This window comes from Rhamphochromis longiceps, linkage group LG16, assembly GCF_057381845.1.
Source record: "Rhamphochromis longiceps isolate RC_006_pf linkage group LG16, R_longiceps_female_GT1.1, whole genome shotgun sequence".
Lineage (NCBI taxonomy): Eukaryota > Metazoa > Chordata > Actinopteri > Cichliformes > Cichlidae > Rhamphochromis > Rhamphochromis longiceps.
The window spans coordinates 28159070-28172039 of NC_140572.1; the positions used below are offsets into that span (position 1 = coordinate 28159070).

Below are 12970 nucleotides of genomic sequence, written 5' to 3' on the forward strand. Positions count from 1 at the left end.
CTCTTTTCATGTCACCTTGGTTAATCTTGTTTTATTTATTGTCATCTCGCTTATTAAGGGATCAGTGAGCCTGCAGGAGATTACATCCTCTTTTGCTCTTTCATCTGATCTCATTTCATCTTGTTCTGACTCTTCTTGATTTGTCGCCTCTCATCTAGTCTAATTCTGACTTCATTCCTTTTTTTGACTCCTCAATTTTGTATATGTGATTACAAGTTGTCGGTGTGCTTTAAAAAAAAAAAAAAAATTTAACAGGGCTGCAGCCTCCGTGTTTAATTTTGTCCCATCTCATTTTGCCTCATTTAGTTTTATTTTGCAAATAGTAAGACACTAGGCACGTTATCCAACCAAGCCAAGTAAATTTCCTTTCTCATTTTAATTATCCCCATTTAATTTCTACTCCTTTGTGCTTATTATATAAACCTGTGCTTTACATTTATTTTGTCTTATTGATTCATTTCAGGACTAATGACCTGAATTGAGATTTGATTATCTGAAATCTGAGAATCACGATTTTTATACTCACTTATTTTTCTGACAACTTTTTAAAAAAAAAAAAATCTCTTTACACAAACACCTACACTTGCTACTCCTTTTTTTCAGAATAGGCTTGTTGTGTTATATTTAAGACATCTGATATGACTTTTATCCTGTCACTGTGTACCTTGAAATATTTGAACCTAAATAGAAGGACAATAACATAAAAGACAATCCTATTGATGTATCCAACACCAGAGCTTATCACAAACAACAAGATGAAATAGGCAAAAATATATGATTCATGCATCACGTTGCACTAAACACAAGAATTTCCAGAATGGCTTTTTTCCTACATATGTCCATAAGTTGTGGTCACAGTACTTGGGTATAGCTAGTGGTACAAAAAGGGAGCAAGCATAAAGGGAATAACGTACTTTAAGTGTCAGATAATTTCAAACGCAGCCTTTCAAACAACTCAAAAAATATCAGCAAGCAGGGGTTTTTTGTGCACTTTGTCACAGAGTGAGTCTGCAAGCTAAAGGTACTGCTGCTGAATTTCCCAGGGAGAAATAAGCAAGAGATAACTTCACTCAGTGATACAGAAAAATGTAAGAAAGTCAGTACAGGAGAAGAAGAAGAGAGATTATTGTTAAAGTTTAGGACTGCTCGGTGACATTTAATACTGGAAGTTAGATAAAGCCTACATATAATCCCCTCAATTACTTTAGAGTTATTTTGAACAGGTACTGGAACTATACATGATGTGTTATTGAACTATGTTTTCTTTTGTGTCTTGCAAAACAAACTTAAGTATATTAACTCTGTGCTATTCAAGGACTGGATGAAACCAGGAAGTTCAATGTAGGTTATGCTGGTTAGTTTACAGTACTGTTGTAAAGTTTACAATAATGTGGTATGTTGGACTGGTGCCGATCAGATATGGTGTTCGTGAAGGGTAGCAGACATCAAATTAAATTTAAGGTAATGATTCTGATTAGATTCACTCACATTTATATTAGATTTATATGGTCTAGGGGAGAGAAAGCAGCCATGATAGCTCATGTAATGCTCTTGTAATATCTGTTAAACCAGCTGACTAAATCCACAGCTTACCTGATCATAGTAGAAATTAATGTGACCCAGAGGCTGCACCACTATAGCCAAATGTAGGGTTCCCACACCTGCTGAATCCAACTGTAAACCCTGACACCTAAACAGTTACAATGCAGGCAACAAGAAATAGAGCATTTTTTAAAATTTACTTTATTTTTCTTTGCTTTTGTTCTACATAACAGATGTTTAAGTTGAGTACATTCAACAGAATTAGAATTTAAGTTTTGTGTAGTGTAGTACTCTTTGACTTTTATTTATGTAAAGAAGTCAAATAAGTACTTGAGCTTTTCTAAAACAAGGATCTGTACTTCTACTTAATGTAAGTGAAAAATGACTGTGCTTTTGCCACCTCTGCTCTCACTGGCTTTTCTTGGCATTTCAAAGTAATCTGTCAGCAATGCTATATTAGTGTGAAGTGCTTCATTTAGTTTGGGAAGTGGCAGTGATTGGGATCTGCACGGATGAGTAAGTTTCAGTGAAAAAGAACAGCTCAGAGTACCATTTTAAAAAATGTTTATTTTGCAAATGTAAACTTAGTTTGAAATTCAAAATTGCGAGCTCGGAGGATGCTCATTTTTATCTGTGTGAACTGAATTTTGTGTTATAGGTCTTCCAGAGTGTGAGAGTAGTGTTCCCAATGCAATGTTGTTGTAAAAGTCATTGTAACTTTTTTATCATAGCAATCAAAAACCTGGCCACTTTGCACATGGAAAAAGACACTAAAAGGAGTGTGTGTTTCTTTCATTTCCTTATATCTTAGTTCCTTTTTTTTTATCCATCTCTGGGTTTTGTACAGCTCATACTTGTCATTATCCTGACATTTTGACCATTTGATCTCATCATAGAGCAAGTAAAATAACATACCTTGGTGCTTTTGTGTATTATTGCACTGGCATGCATGGGACTTACATGGATTGTTATGGTAGTGCATTGTGTAGCAATCTGCTGAGAGCAGATTCAATTAAATTTGAATATGTAGCATTTCATCTCAAGCTCTGTTAAATCTAATAGCTGTATTATGTAAATGCTGATTAATTCCAAAGTCTGCAGAAAGTTGGGCCCATTTGTTGCTCAAAGACAGATGTTTATAGTTTTGCCTCTGTATACCACCACAATGGATTTTAAGACCTGACAATCAATGTGTAACTGAAGTGCAGGCTTTCACCTTTAATTTTTATATTTTCAGACTCAAACTAACATAATTGTATATATAAGGATTGTTTCTAATACCTGGATGAGAATCATTGCAATCAATGATTCCTAGTTAGGCAGCCATTGATATTTATCATCAAATGCACTGCCAGACCTTTACTGTAGCCACCTTCAGTGGCTGCTTATTTGTGGGTGTTTCTGCATTCAGTTTTTCATTATTGTTTTCTCTCTCTCTCTGTAAGGTTTATTTTGTTTTAGCCTAATCACTTGCACTGCCATCTCTTTGGGTGTCTTTTTAAAAATTACAGTGGAAAAAACTATAAAATACAAATTCAAGACATCAGATATCAACTCCAGAAGTTATATCTGTAATATAGTAGTAATATATTGAGGCAACAGGCCTTCACTCAATTATACAATTAATTTTGTGGGGGACAGCAATCTGCTGTGGTGATGTACAGAAGGAAAACTACAAAACTGCAAAAGTTTGTCCAACAAATTATCGATGTAACGTATTAGCATAGAATTTTTCAGCTGTGTCTTTATCGTGTATACATCATTTTTTTTATTATGTTTGCAAAGAAAAACAAACAAACAAATAAACAGCTTTTATTTGCATATGTATTCGACTACATTGTCCTAATTTACAGCAATAACACTTCCAGTTGGGCCACTATGAAATAAGTACTCTCCGAAATTTCCGTCTCTTCAGTAACTCATGAATAGAGTTTTTGTCTTCAGTGCAATACATACTGAACACATGATTAATCTTCACAACCCAGTTTAAATGCCGTGTTTGTTTGCCAGTTTTCACCCCTTGCAAATCCCCACCCTTGAGTGCTTTGAAGCGCGTACCAGATATTGATTTTTCTATGGCACAAGAAAATGAGCGGGAGTTTGTCATTATTTTAATTATAAACATCCAAAGTATCCTTTATGATGCCACACTAAGAGTCACTGAATGTTCTTCCGACCCTCACTGTAGCTAACTTTTATTATACCACCAGATGCATACAGCCCTGCATGGGGGCACATCTTCAGATCTGGCACCAAAAACAAAAGTTTCTGTGGATTCTGGCAGTTATTACTGGCATTAAATGTACAATATACCAACAGACACACAGTCGGATATGCAGAAGAGAGATGATGAAAAACAAAATGTATAGTTTGGGACTGGCTAAGCACTGCAGCTGATGGCAGATCCACAGTTGGTACACCCACCCACCACCAGGAGAGCAAAAAGTTGGCCGTTGTTGAATACAATGGATGATAGCAGCTGTAATGGGAATGAAAAAAAAAAGAAGATTCATAATAAATTCATAGACACGTTTTCTATTTCATTCTATTGTATTTCAAGTTAACACTTAAACATCACTCAGAACAATAAGGTATCTACTTTTTAAATTTAATTCACTACAAGCAAGAGAAGTTTGAATGAGTCACCAGCTGAAGACCAAAGAGAGCTGCAGCATGAGGATTTTGATGAGACGTGCATTTACAGAAAAACAAAATATATTCCATAGGTTTGGGCTTAACTGCCTTGAATAAAGGACAGACTGAAATAAAAGGTCTGATTTTTATGCAAATTCTATTCACAAACTGGAAACAATTACTATACCTCTAAACTATACACTGAGCTTCACTGATGAGTTATGTCATAAATTAGACCTGTAATAACACTTAGCACTACAGCAAAGGAAAAAGTGGATCTAGTCCAGGTTAGCAAAGACTACTATTTATAGGGATTTACATAACCCATACTCATGTACATAAGACATTACTTCAGAACTATTAAGCTTAAAGATGTTATGATGCCTAACTCGTCATGTATAAAATTCCCTGAAGTAAATCAGTTCTGCAGGACAGTCCAATTATAACGTCCCTTCATGTATTCAGTTGCTTTTTTACTCTTCAATATATAACAGTCAGAGCATATGCATGTTAACTGTCCCGTAAGCAGTAAGGAGTAAAAGAGATGGGTGTAAATTGCGCCTGTAGATGACTGTACAAATTGTTTGTCTGCATTACATAGCAATCCAAATTTGTGTCTGGTTTCCTACAGTATAAACTAATCTTTAACATACTAGAGTTGCCACAACCAATTTATACAAAAAAAAACTATTCAAAAGCTTTGGCAGTGCAGATTTAGCTGGGTTTGATATGCAGATGAACAACTTCATCCGGGCGTCTTTACATTTTTTCGGAAAATGTGTTTTGCTAATTTAAATCAGCTGCATATGAGCATAATTTAAAAAAGATAAAGGTTGGCTTGCAACTCACACAGAGCTGCCAGCTTCCCCTTGACTGTTTGTGCCTCTGTTCTTACTTGCTCTCCTCTGCCCTGTCTGCTTGTATATTTGGGCACTTCAGTGTTTATTCGAGTGCTACCAGTTCCCAGCAACCGAAACATGAATTCATCCTCAGATTCACTACTCTCACTAAAAGTAATAGAAGGTAATAAACTGTCAACACTCAAATCGTGACTGTTGGTGAGTTGGTGAGGCAGGGGAGTGATGGGACAAACTACGAAGAAGAGAGCTGTTGGGGCTGTGGTGTAATTAGAGAGCTGTAGTGCCGCTCACCTGCATGTCGGCCTTGCAGATTTGGGCCATGTTGGCTCGCTAAGTAAGTATTTGCACGCAAACTGGTGTTATACGATCCACCCCAGTGTCAAGCGCTGCCATAACTTTAAAAATTGAAGAGGAGGCGGTTCTCTCGCGGCTCTCAGCTAGCAGTTTGATTCAGATTTTATTATCTGTGCTTGGTTCTATAATAAGCAGGAACTGTCCTGTCCGATTAGGCATGCTCGGCGGCGCTCTTCGCCACCCCCTGACTTGCTCCACCTCCACCACCCACATCCAACTCCTTGCTTGGAAAAAGGAGGAGGATGCCCCCCAAAAATCTTCATTTTCTTGCTCCCTCACGCTCTTTTTGTCTGCTTGGGTAGGGAAGAGGAGGGGAGTTGCCCCTTCAAACTTAACCCGTTATTTGCTGTAATATTTCCCTATTTTTTCCTCACCCTTCCATTTTTATATGTCTCCATATTTGGCCTCTGCTGGGCTAATCAAGTCCAATCTTTACACCAGCAAGTTGGCCCCTTTCACGTTACCTTTATTACCAGCTTGTCATGAAAGTTGGGGATGGTCTCAAATAAAAAAATAAATACAAGTAACTGAAACATTTAATAAAGAAAAAAAAAGATTACATTACCTGAACTCTGAGCTTATAAAAATCCTGAATAAATTCAAACCTGCACATCCAATTCTCTGTTTTTAAAAGATAAACATGTTGTACAATCATTCCACCACAGAAAAATAAGAGTTCAAAGAAATAATTAAAACTCCCAAAGGTCAACAGATATTGATAAACTGTTGACCACAACTGTAAATGGTCGTGTTTATTTTCCTGTCAGCGGTCACCCATTGATTACTAATACATTTCATGATACATACATGTTACTTCTTACACTTGTAAAAAAAGAAAAATGTACATTTACATGTTTTTTAACTATACAAGCCACTGAAAATCTATAAAAACGATACATCATGGGAAAAACCTTCATCTTCCAGCTGATCATTATCATCAGTTTTATTTATTATAGATTGAAAAAGTATTTCTTTTACAACTCCCACTGGAATATATATATATCATACAATCTGCTGCCCTCTGAGTTATGATCAAATCCCTAAGGTCTTTGCATTGGTGTCTGTGTGCTTGTGCACAATGTGTCACTTTGTGGATGAACATCTTTTGTTGAACCTTGTAAAATGTAAACAGCCATTCAATATTCATCAACTTATGTTGCATTCAAAAATGCCTTATAATCACAAATTTAATTCTGCAAATTTTCATTCAATTGAAAGATTTTTTCGGTGTGCGAAAGCTTATTTATAAGGTGTTATGCACAGATTTCAAATATGCTATTTCAGTATTCATTTTTATATTAATAAATCTGATTCCTGCTTTTCCCTGTAGAATAAAGTGTTGCCGCCTGGGCCTAGACTTGTGTTAGTCCTTGGCTAAAAGTGCTATATATATAAATGAATCTGATGAAATATCTGTGAGCCTCTTTCTTCAGCAGTCTGAGGCTATATTGCCTGAGGCAACCAGGCAAGCTGCTGCTGATGAGCAGGATCTACACCAGGATTCACATCTTTATATTTGTAAGCTACACCAGTTCCTGGTCAGCATTTTATGAGGCCAAAGGTAATGCTACAATAGACAAAATATGTCTCACAAAACTAAACGACAACAACGTGGCATTACCTGCTGCACATTTTGTTTATGTAATTTTTTTTCACAGAACCATAAAATTGACCCAGGACTCATTTCCAGTAAATAGGACAAGTGTTGCATATGCTGTCTGCACATTTTGGGAGGGTGGGTTATGCAAGCCTCCTTTCACTGCTAATTCCATCAAAGCTTTGGGAACAGTTCTAATTGGGCGTCTCTATTTTTGGTTTTCTTCCAGCCCTGTTTTGCTGCCTTTGAGAAAAGGCAGCGCAGCGAATGTAAAGCTGTGTGATAACAGGGCCATTCGCCACAGTACTGAGTTTGACCCTACAACCAGCCTCCATGACGGATGTGAGATGATTCCTAGCCCTCGAGCTCAGCACGACACACTCAGCACAACTCAAATACACTCCCAATCTCTCATTTTCCTGTGTTCACTGTCTAATTCTCTCTCTCTCTCTTTCCCTCTCCCTCTCTCTGTCACTCTCTGTTACTTTACCAATTGACTCAGGGCTTTATGCTGTCTATTTAAAGCTGCTGCCATAACCACCTACTGCTGCTTTAAGAAGTGGTGACTCACCTAAACAGATCAACCCAGTTGTGTGTGTGTGTGTGTGTGTGTACGTGTGTATATATGTGTGATGCGTGTGTGTATATGTGGGAGGGGATGTTTTATCATCTTAGCTTTACTTTTCTTGGGCCTTTTCTGTTTGGTGACAAGTACAGCTGTTGTATAATGATAGCGCTTGTCGGCAAAGCGGTATCTGCAGGATCCCCAGATTAATGCAGATGCCCACACGCGCGCACGCACAAGTGCACACACACACTTAAATGCAATTTGTGCACTTAGTGCTACTGAGTTATGTGTTATTCCTGGTGCATTCAGGGGACATCCAGTTTATGGGAAAAGCAAATGAGCAAATTTGCATTTTTTCTACTTTGCTTAGTAATGGAGCATGTGTAAGAGACTATTTAAGTGCAAAATGAAGTGTGAGTGAAAATTGCATGTCTGCAAAGAGTAGGTATTGCTGCCAATTAGAAAGAGATAGGGCAATACATTTTGTATCTGTGGCAAGAGCTTACAGGCAGCCAGCCTGAGCAGTTTTTACTGCCATGGTTTTGAGTCTCCTCCTCACTTCTCTGCATTATTAAATAATTCCTGAATAATTCACAGCCCTACGTATCAAACAAATATTTTTGCAACTTGCACCTTCAGAAAGGTGAGTAGAGAACTTCTGCACAATGTTAAGTACCATAGGAGTGAAATCGTTATTGTTATTGTTTATAACCTTACCCCTGTGTCCAGCTCCAAGCAACACTTTACTGTAAATACCCTGTTTTTACTGTTAAATTTCCTAAATATCCTAATAAATGGTTTGCATACACATTACAATCATTTATGTTAATAATGTCTATTTAATTCAGTTATATCCCTACAATACATATAGGTTTTTTCTTCTTCTCTTGTTTCAGGTGCTCTTTATTTGTTAGGTTGTGATGGAGGATGAGACAAATACAGTTAGATTTGGGTTGACTTACTGTGTTGATGAATGTTATTTGAGATGAATCTCTTTACCACAAGTAATAATGGTAAAGTGAGTTGCTACAGTATGTTGCCATGCAAATGTATGGTGAAGATTTTCCGACCCTGCCTGAACGATGATAGGTGACATCTAAATCCCAGCGATGACGCCACAATGTCATGGCAGGCAAGGACCGACTTGTGTGCTGACATGTTAGTCATGCTTTGATGCACAGTTTAAAGAGGACTCCAGGAAGCCTGTCCAATGCGCATGTGCACGTTACGCATACACGGACAAACCCACATTTTCTGCACGTTTGCACAAAATAACACACAGACTCTGAGAGCATAAAGGGAAAGTGGCTGCATCATTTGCTAGTCTGACATGAAGCATTGGTTATGTGCTTTCATGAGGTGATTTCAGAACAGTTTTTTGTGTACTGATTCATAAACATAGTCATTTTACAATTTTTAAAAGAAATGCCCCAAAAAACAATTTCTCCCAAAAGAAAAGAAAAATTATGGGCTCTTAATAAAAGCTAATAAAAGCGAATATAATAATAGTTATACATTTATTATACTGCAGTCCCCTTATTCATTTCTGTACAAATGAAATGGGTAAATGTAAGTCCCTGTGTAAGCTACAACATAGTGTGTGATGTAGTTAAGGGCTTCCCCTAAAATGCTTTTCAAAATTGTTCGTTTTTTAAAGATCACATTTCAGTTTTATGTACATTTAAGAATTCTTCATCTAAGGTAAAATTACTAAAATAAATTGTCCAGCGCATGTAGTAAAAAAGGTTTACAGCAATCATAATTTCTTGGATAATTAGTTGTTAAAGGAAAGACAGGAACATTGATCAGTAACAGCAAAGGACCTTTTTACCATCAGAAAATGATATTTTAGTTAGAAATATATTTTATAACAAAATGAATTTTAATTTGATTTCAACAAGCCAGTCTCTTCTCTTCTAATATGAAACTCTGCAATGTAGAAGTCGACCATCACTGCGAGAAACAGTTAAAAAGTCAAACAACTACTAACAACTACTCTAAAATACAGAAATAGATGTTATTTTCTTATAATGTCTTAAAAAGAAAATTAACATTAACAACAATTTTCTTATCGGTAGATTTTTAGTAATCCTTCTCTTCAGGTCTAACAGTGGTTTTTTTTTATATTTCTTTTTTTTAAGATTAAAAAAACAGAATTTAAAAAAATAAAATACTTAAATACTTACCTAAAAAAACTGGTAAGGCAGCAAATTACCAGCAAAATACTCAAAAGCACTTTTCTTTGACACACCACAATATAATGTTATATACTATTGTTAAAAACTCCAATATTAAAAGACTAAAATAGGAACCTTTTTATTTTTTGCTTAAAAAACATCCGAGCCCCACATATATATTTATAACGTTTGCTTTGATTTTTCTAATCGGTTTATATATATTTTTAATGTACTTTTCTTTTAGTTCAAAGCTTTAAAAAATATTCCGTTTAGATTCATTTCTGTATGTAAAGTTATATTTATTAATACTATAAACAACATATTTTTATAAGTTTGCAGATAAATAGCCAAAAGTGAAACTACATTCAAAATTTCAACTTTTTCTCGCAGGCCAGTGTGTATGTGAACTGTACTGGCTAAATGCCAACAATATGCAAGAGGAGCTCTACACGGTCCATTTATTAGAAAGGTGCTGGCTCATTATTTAGCAAGACGGAGTGAAGGAACTCTAGCAAGCACTCCGCAGCTGTCGGTGCTCTGTCTTCACATGCAATAAAGTTTGTTGCCTCATGTGGGGGATCTCTCCCTCTTTTTGAAGCAGACTTTTTTGGTCCATAATTTATACATTTACCTTACTTGCTTCTGCGTGCGTTGGCCTCCTGCATTTTTTAAAGGCCGGGTATTGAGGGATTTTCTGTCATGCTCTCTTGCTTTGTTCTGATCACGCAAGCTGCAGTCATCCCACATACAGGAACACTGGCAAACACGGGCCTTGCTCGTGCCAGGAAGCTGAAAAGGAAACACACAGGCGCATACATGCATACATACAGTAGCAGCCTTATGCTAACAAATAGTCAACATACGTACAGAGAGGAAGGCCCACTCTCTCCTCTGACTCTGGGACAGACTGTCTCGTTCCATTGCGTGAGGGTTTTTCACACAAACTAAGTCATCCATGTGTGTCTCAGCAAGTGAAGGGGTGTTGAATCTTCCTCTCACACCCATGCATGCGAAAGCAGTCTACCTCCCCTGCTCCCTGTGGAGAACACATGGCAGACAAAAATAGAGAAAGAGGGAGAGCCCGAGATGAACAGATTAAGAAAACACAGAGATAGTTCCTGGATAAAGTTCTTCTTCTGAATAACTCTCTTGCTTTGTACAACAGTACTTCACACAAGGTACATCACTTAAAAACACACACTAACACACAAACACAAAAAAACTTGCACTGTACATAACATATACATTTATCACACCTCATACATTTTAAGTGTTTTATTGTAAATACATTGTGGATTGACAGGACATATTTTCCAGTCTTATGGGATGGATGTTTAGGTTAACTTTCACATTTTTTCTGTCAGTAAGAATTGAATTAAATCCTGTTATTCTAGCTTACACCAATAAATACATAAATATGTATTTTCTTTTACTAAAAGCTTTACTCAAAGATATTTTCAACAGATCAACTCACATTTATGTGATTCAATCAACTGATATTTACCTGACTAATATTAAACATAATTATAGGCAGTGTTCAACTGCAACAGGTTTGGTACAGACTTAGAAAAAACAAGCAAACAATTAAATTAACTATACGAGTTAAATTTTCTCTCCACCAAAAAATATCGTATACATTTCTAAAACTGTTCAGTTGCTCTTCTGCAATTTGGATTCAAAAGTGAAGCTTAACCCGTACAGTCAAAATAAATTTTATAACAATAAAGTTATATCTTAATAGTAATAAACTGCAAACTTTTTAATGTTATGTGTTGGTCACAATGTACACTGATAACAGTTATACCACTTAATATAATAATAATTAATAATAATTAATCTAAACTACATCCCCCAGAAGAAAAAGTAAAATATTTACAGGTAAAAGATTATTAAAGTATAAAACCTAAATCGATATCTTCTGTTCTTTTAAATTCTTTATGCACAAACAATTTTGGTTGTAAAGAGGTTGCCCTCCTTCAAAATTAAACTTAAGGGTCCTCATTCTTGTTTGATGTAACATTTCTTTTAATTGCTTCTCTCTTTTTTCACCTCCATGCCACAATTTAAACGTGTCAAATCAAAAGAAAAAAAATATTCAAATGAAAGTTCTAATTTAAGTTAAAACAACTACTCTGTGCAAATAAATACGACCACTTATGTGAAAATGCAGGCTGAAAATTATTCCGTTCAATTCAATTTAATTAATTTCAATTTTTTTTAGTGTCAAATCAGAACATCGGTCGTTTTACGGGATTTATCTTGTAAGGTAAAACCCTACAACAAGTAACAATAAGTAATGATAAATATTATTGAGGGTTTTTATGGATTATTATTTTCTGATTCTTATTTACAAAAGGTAAATAAATGTAAGCTGTTTCTCACCTTTGATCCCAAACGTACTAAATACATATTTTAATAATAATAAAAAATGATTCTAACTTAGGTTACAGTATATTAATGCTTTCATTTAGTTAGACATAGTTAGACATAAAAAGTTAAAATAATACTACCCTATTTTTAAAATAATTTCTAATCATATTTCTTCTCCTACTACAATTAAAATGTGATACATTCATTAGGCTCAGTTAACGAGCTCATATTAAAATAGAACAACTGGCAGGTGTTGGACTCATTATTTTGACTCATTATTTTGACATTTTGATTGAAGGTATTCAACAGAAGTATAAAACTTTTCTTACTGTCCAGAGAAAGTCCCTGACGGACAGAGACACCCTCTCCTCATCTCTTGGTCTTTCTCTCTCTCCCTCCTTCATGTGCTGTCATCTAGATTCCCTCCCTTACATGTAAATTTAGGTCAGACCACAGTCTCCTCTCCAGGCTTCAGAGGAAAATGTGGAAATGGATCGTTTCACACCAGTTAATCTGATTGGAAGAGAGAGAGGGAGACGCGAAAACAACAGGGTCTAATGTGAAGAACAAAGGAGGGAAGAGGAGAACTAAGTAGTGGGTGTTAGCACAAAAAAGATAAGGGAAGATGCGAGTAAATGGAAATAGAGGGGGGAAAAAACTGGGGATATGCACAAATGAATAAAGTACATATGAGATGATGAGAAGAATGATGGGAGTAGGCACGAGACGAGATAGGGACAGAAAGATGGGTAGCAAACAACAGAAGGAAAGAGGAGGAGCACAGAGAGGAGAAGAAGAAGGGAGGGGAGGGTAAAGAAGAAGAGCAGGGATGGGAAAGAGAAGAAGACAGGAGTATGCCACTCACGTC

The 12970-nt window shown here is 36.1% G+C and overlaps 1 long non-coding RNA gene across 1 annotated transcript; it reads right to left on the bottom strand.

The window, feature by feature from the left end:
- Positions 1 to 3409: 3409 nt before the first annotated feature.
- LOC146651324 (uncharacterized) lies at positions 3410 to 12679 on the bottom strand. Its single transcript, XR_014907824.1, has 3 exons — positions 12432 to 12679; positions 10364 to 10768; positions 3410 to 4021 (listed from the first exon to the last, which is right to left on the bottom strand). It is a non-coding gene; the product is annotated as an uncharacterized LOC146651324 (long non-coding RNA).
- Between the last annotated feature and the right edge of the window lie 291 nt (positions 12680 to 12970).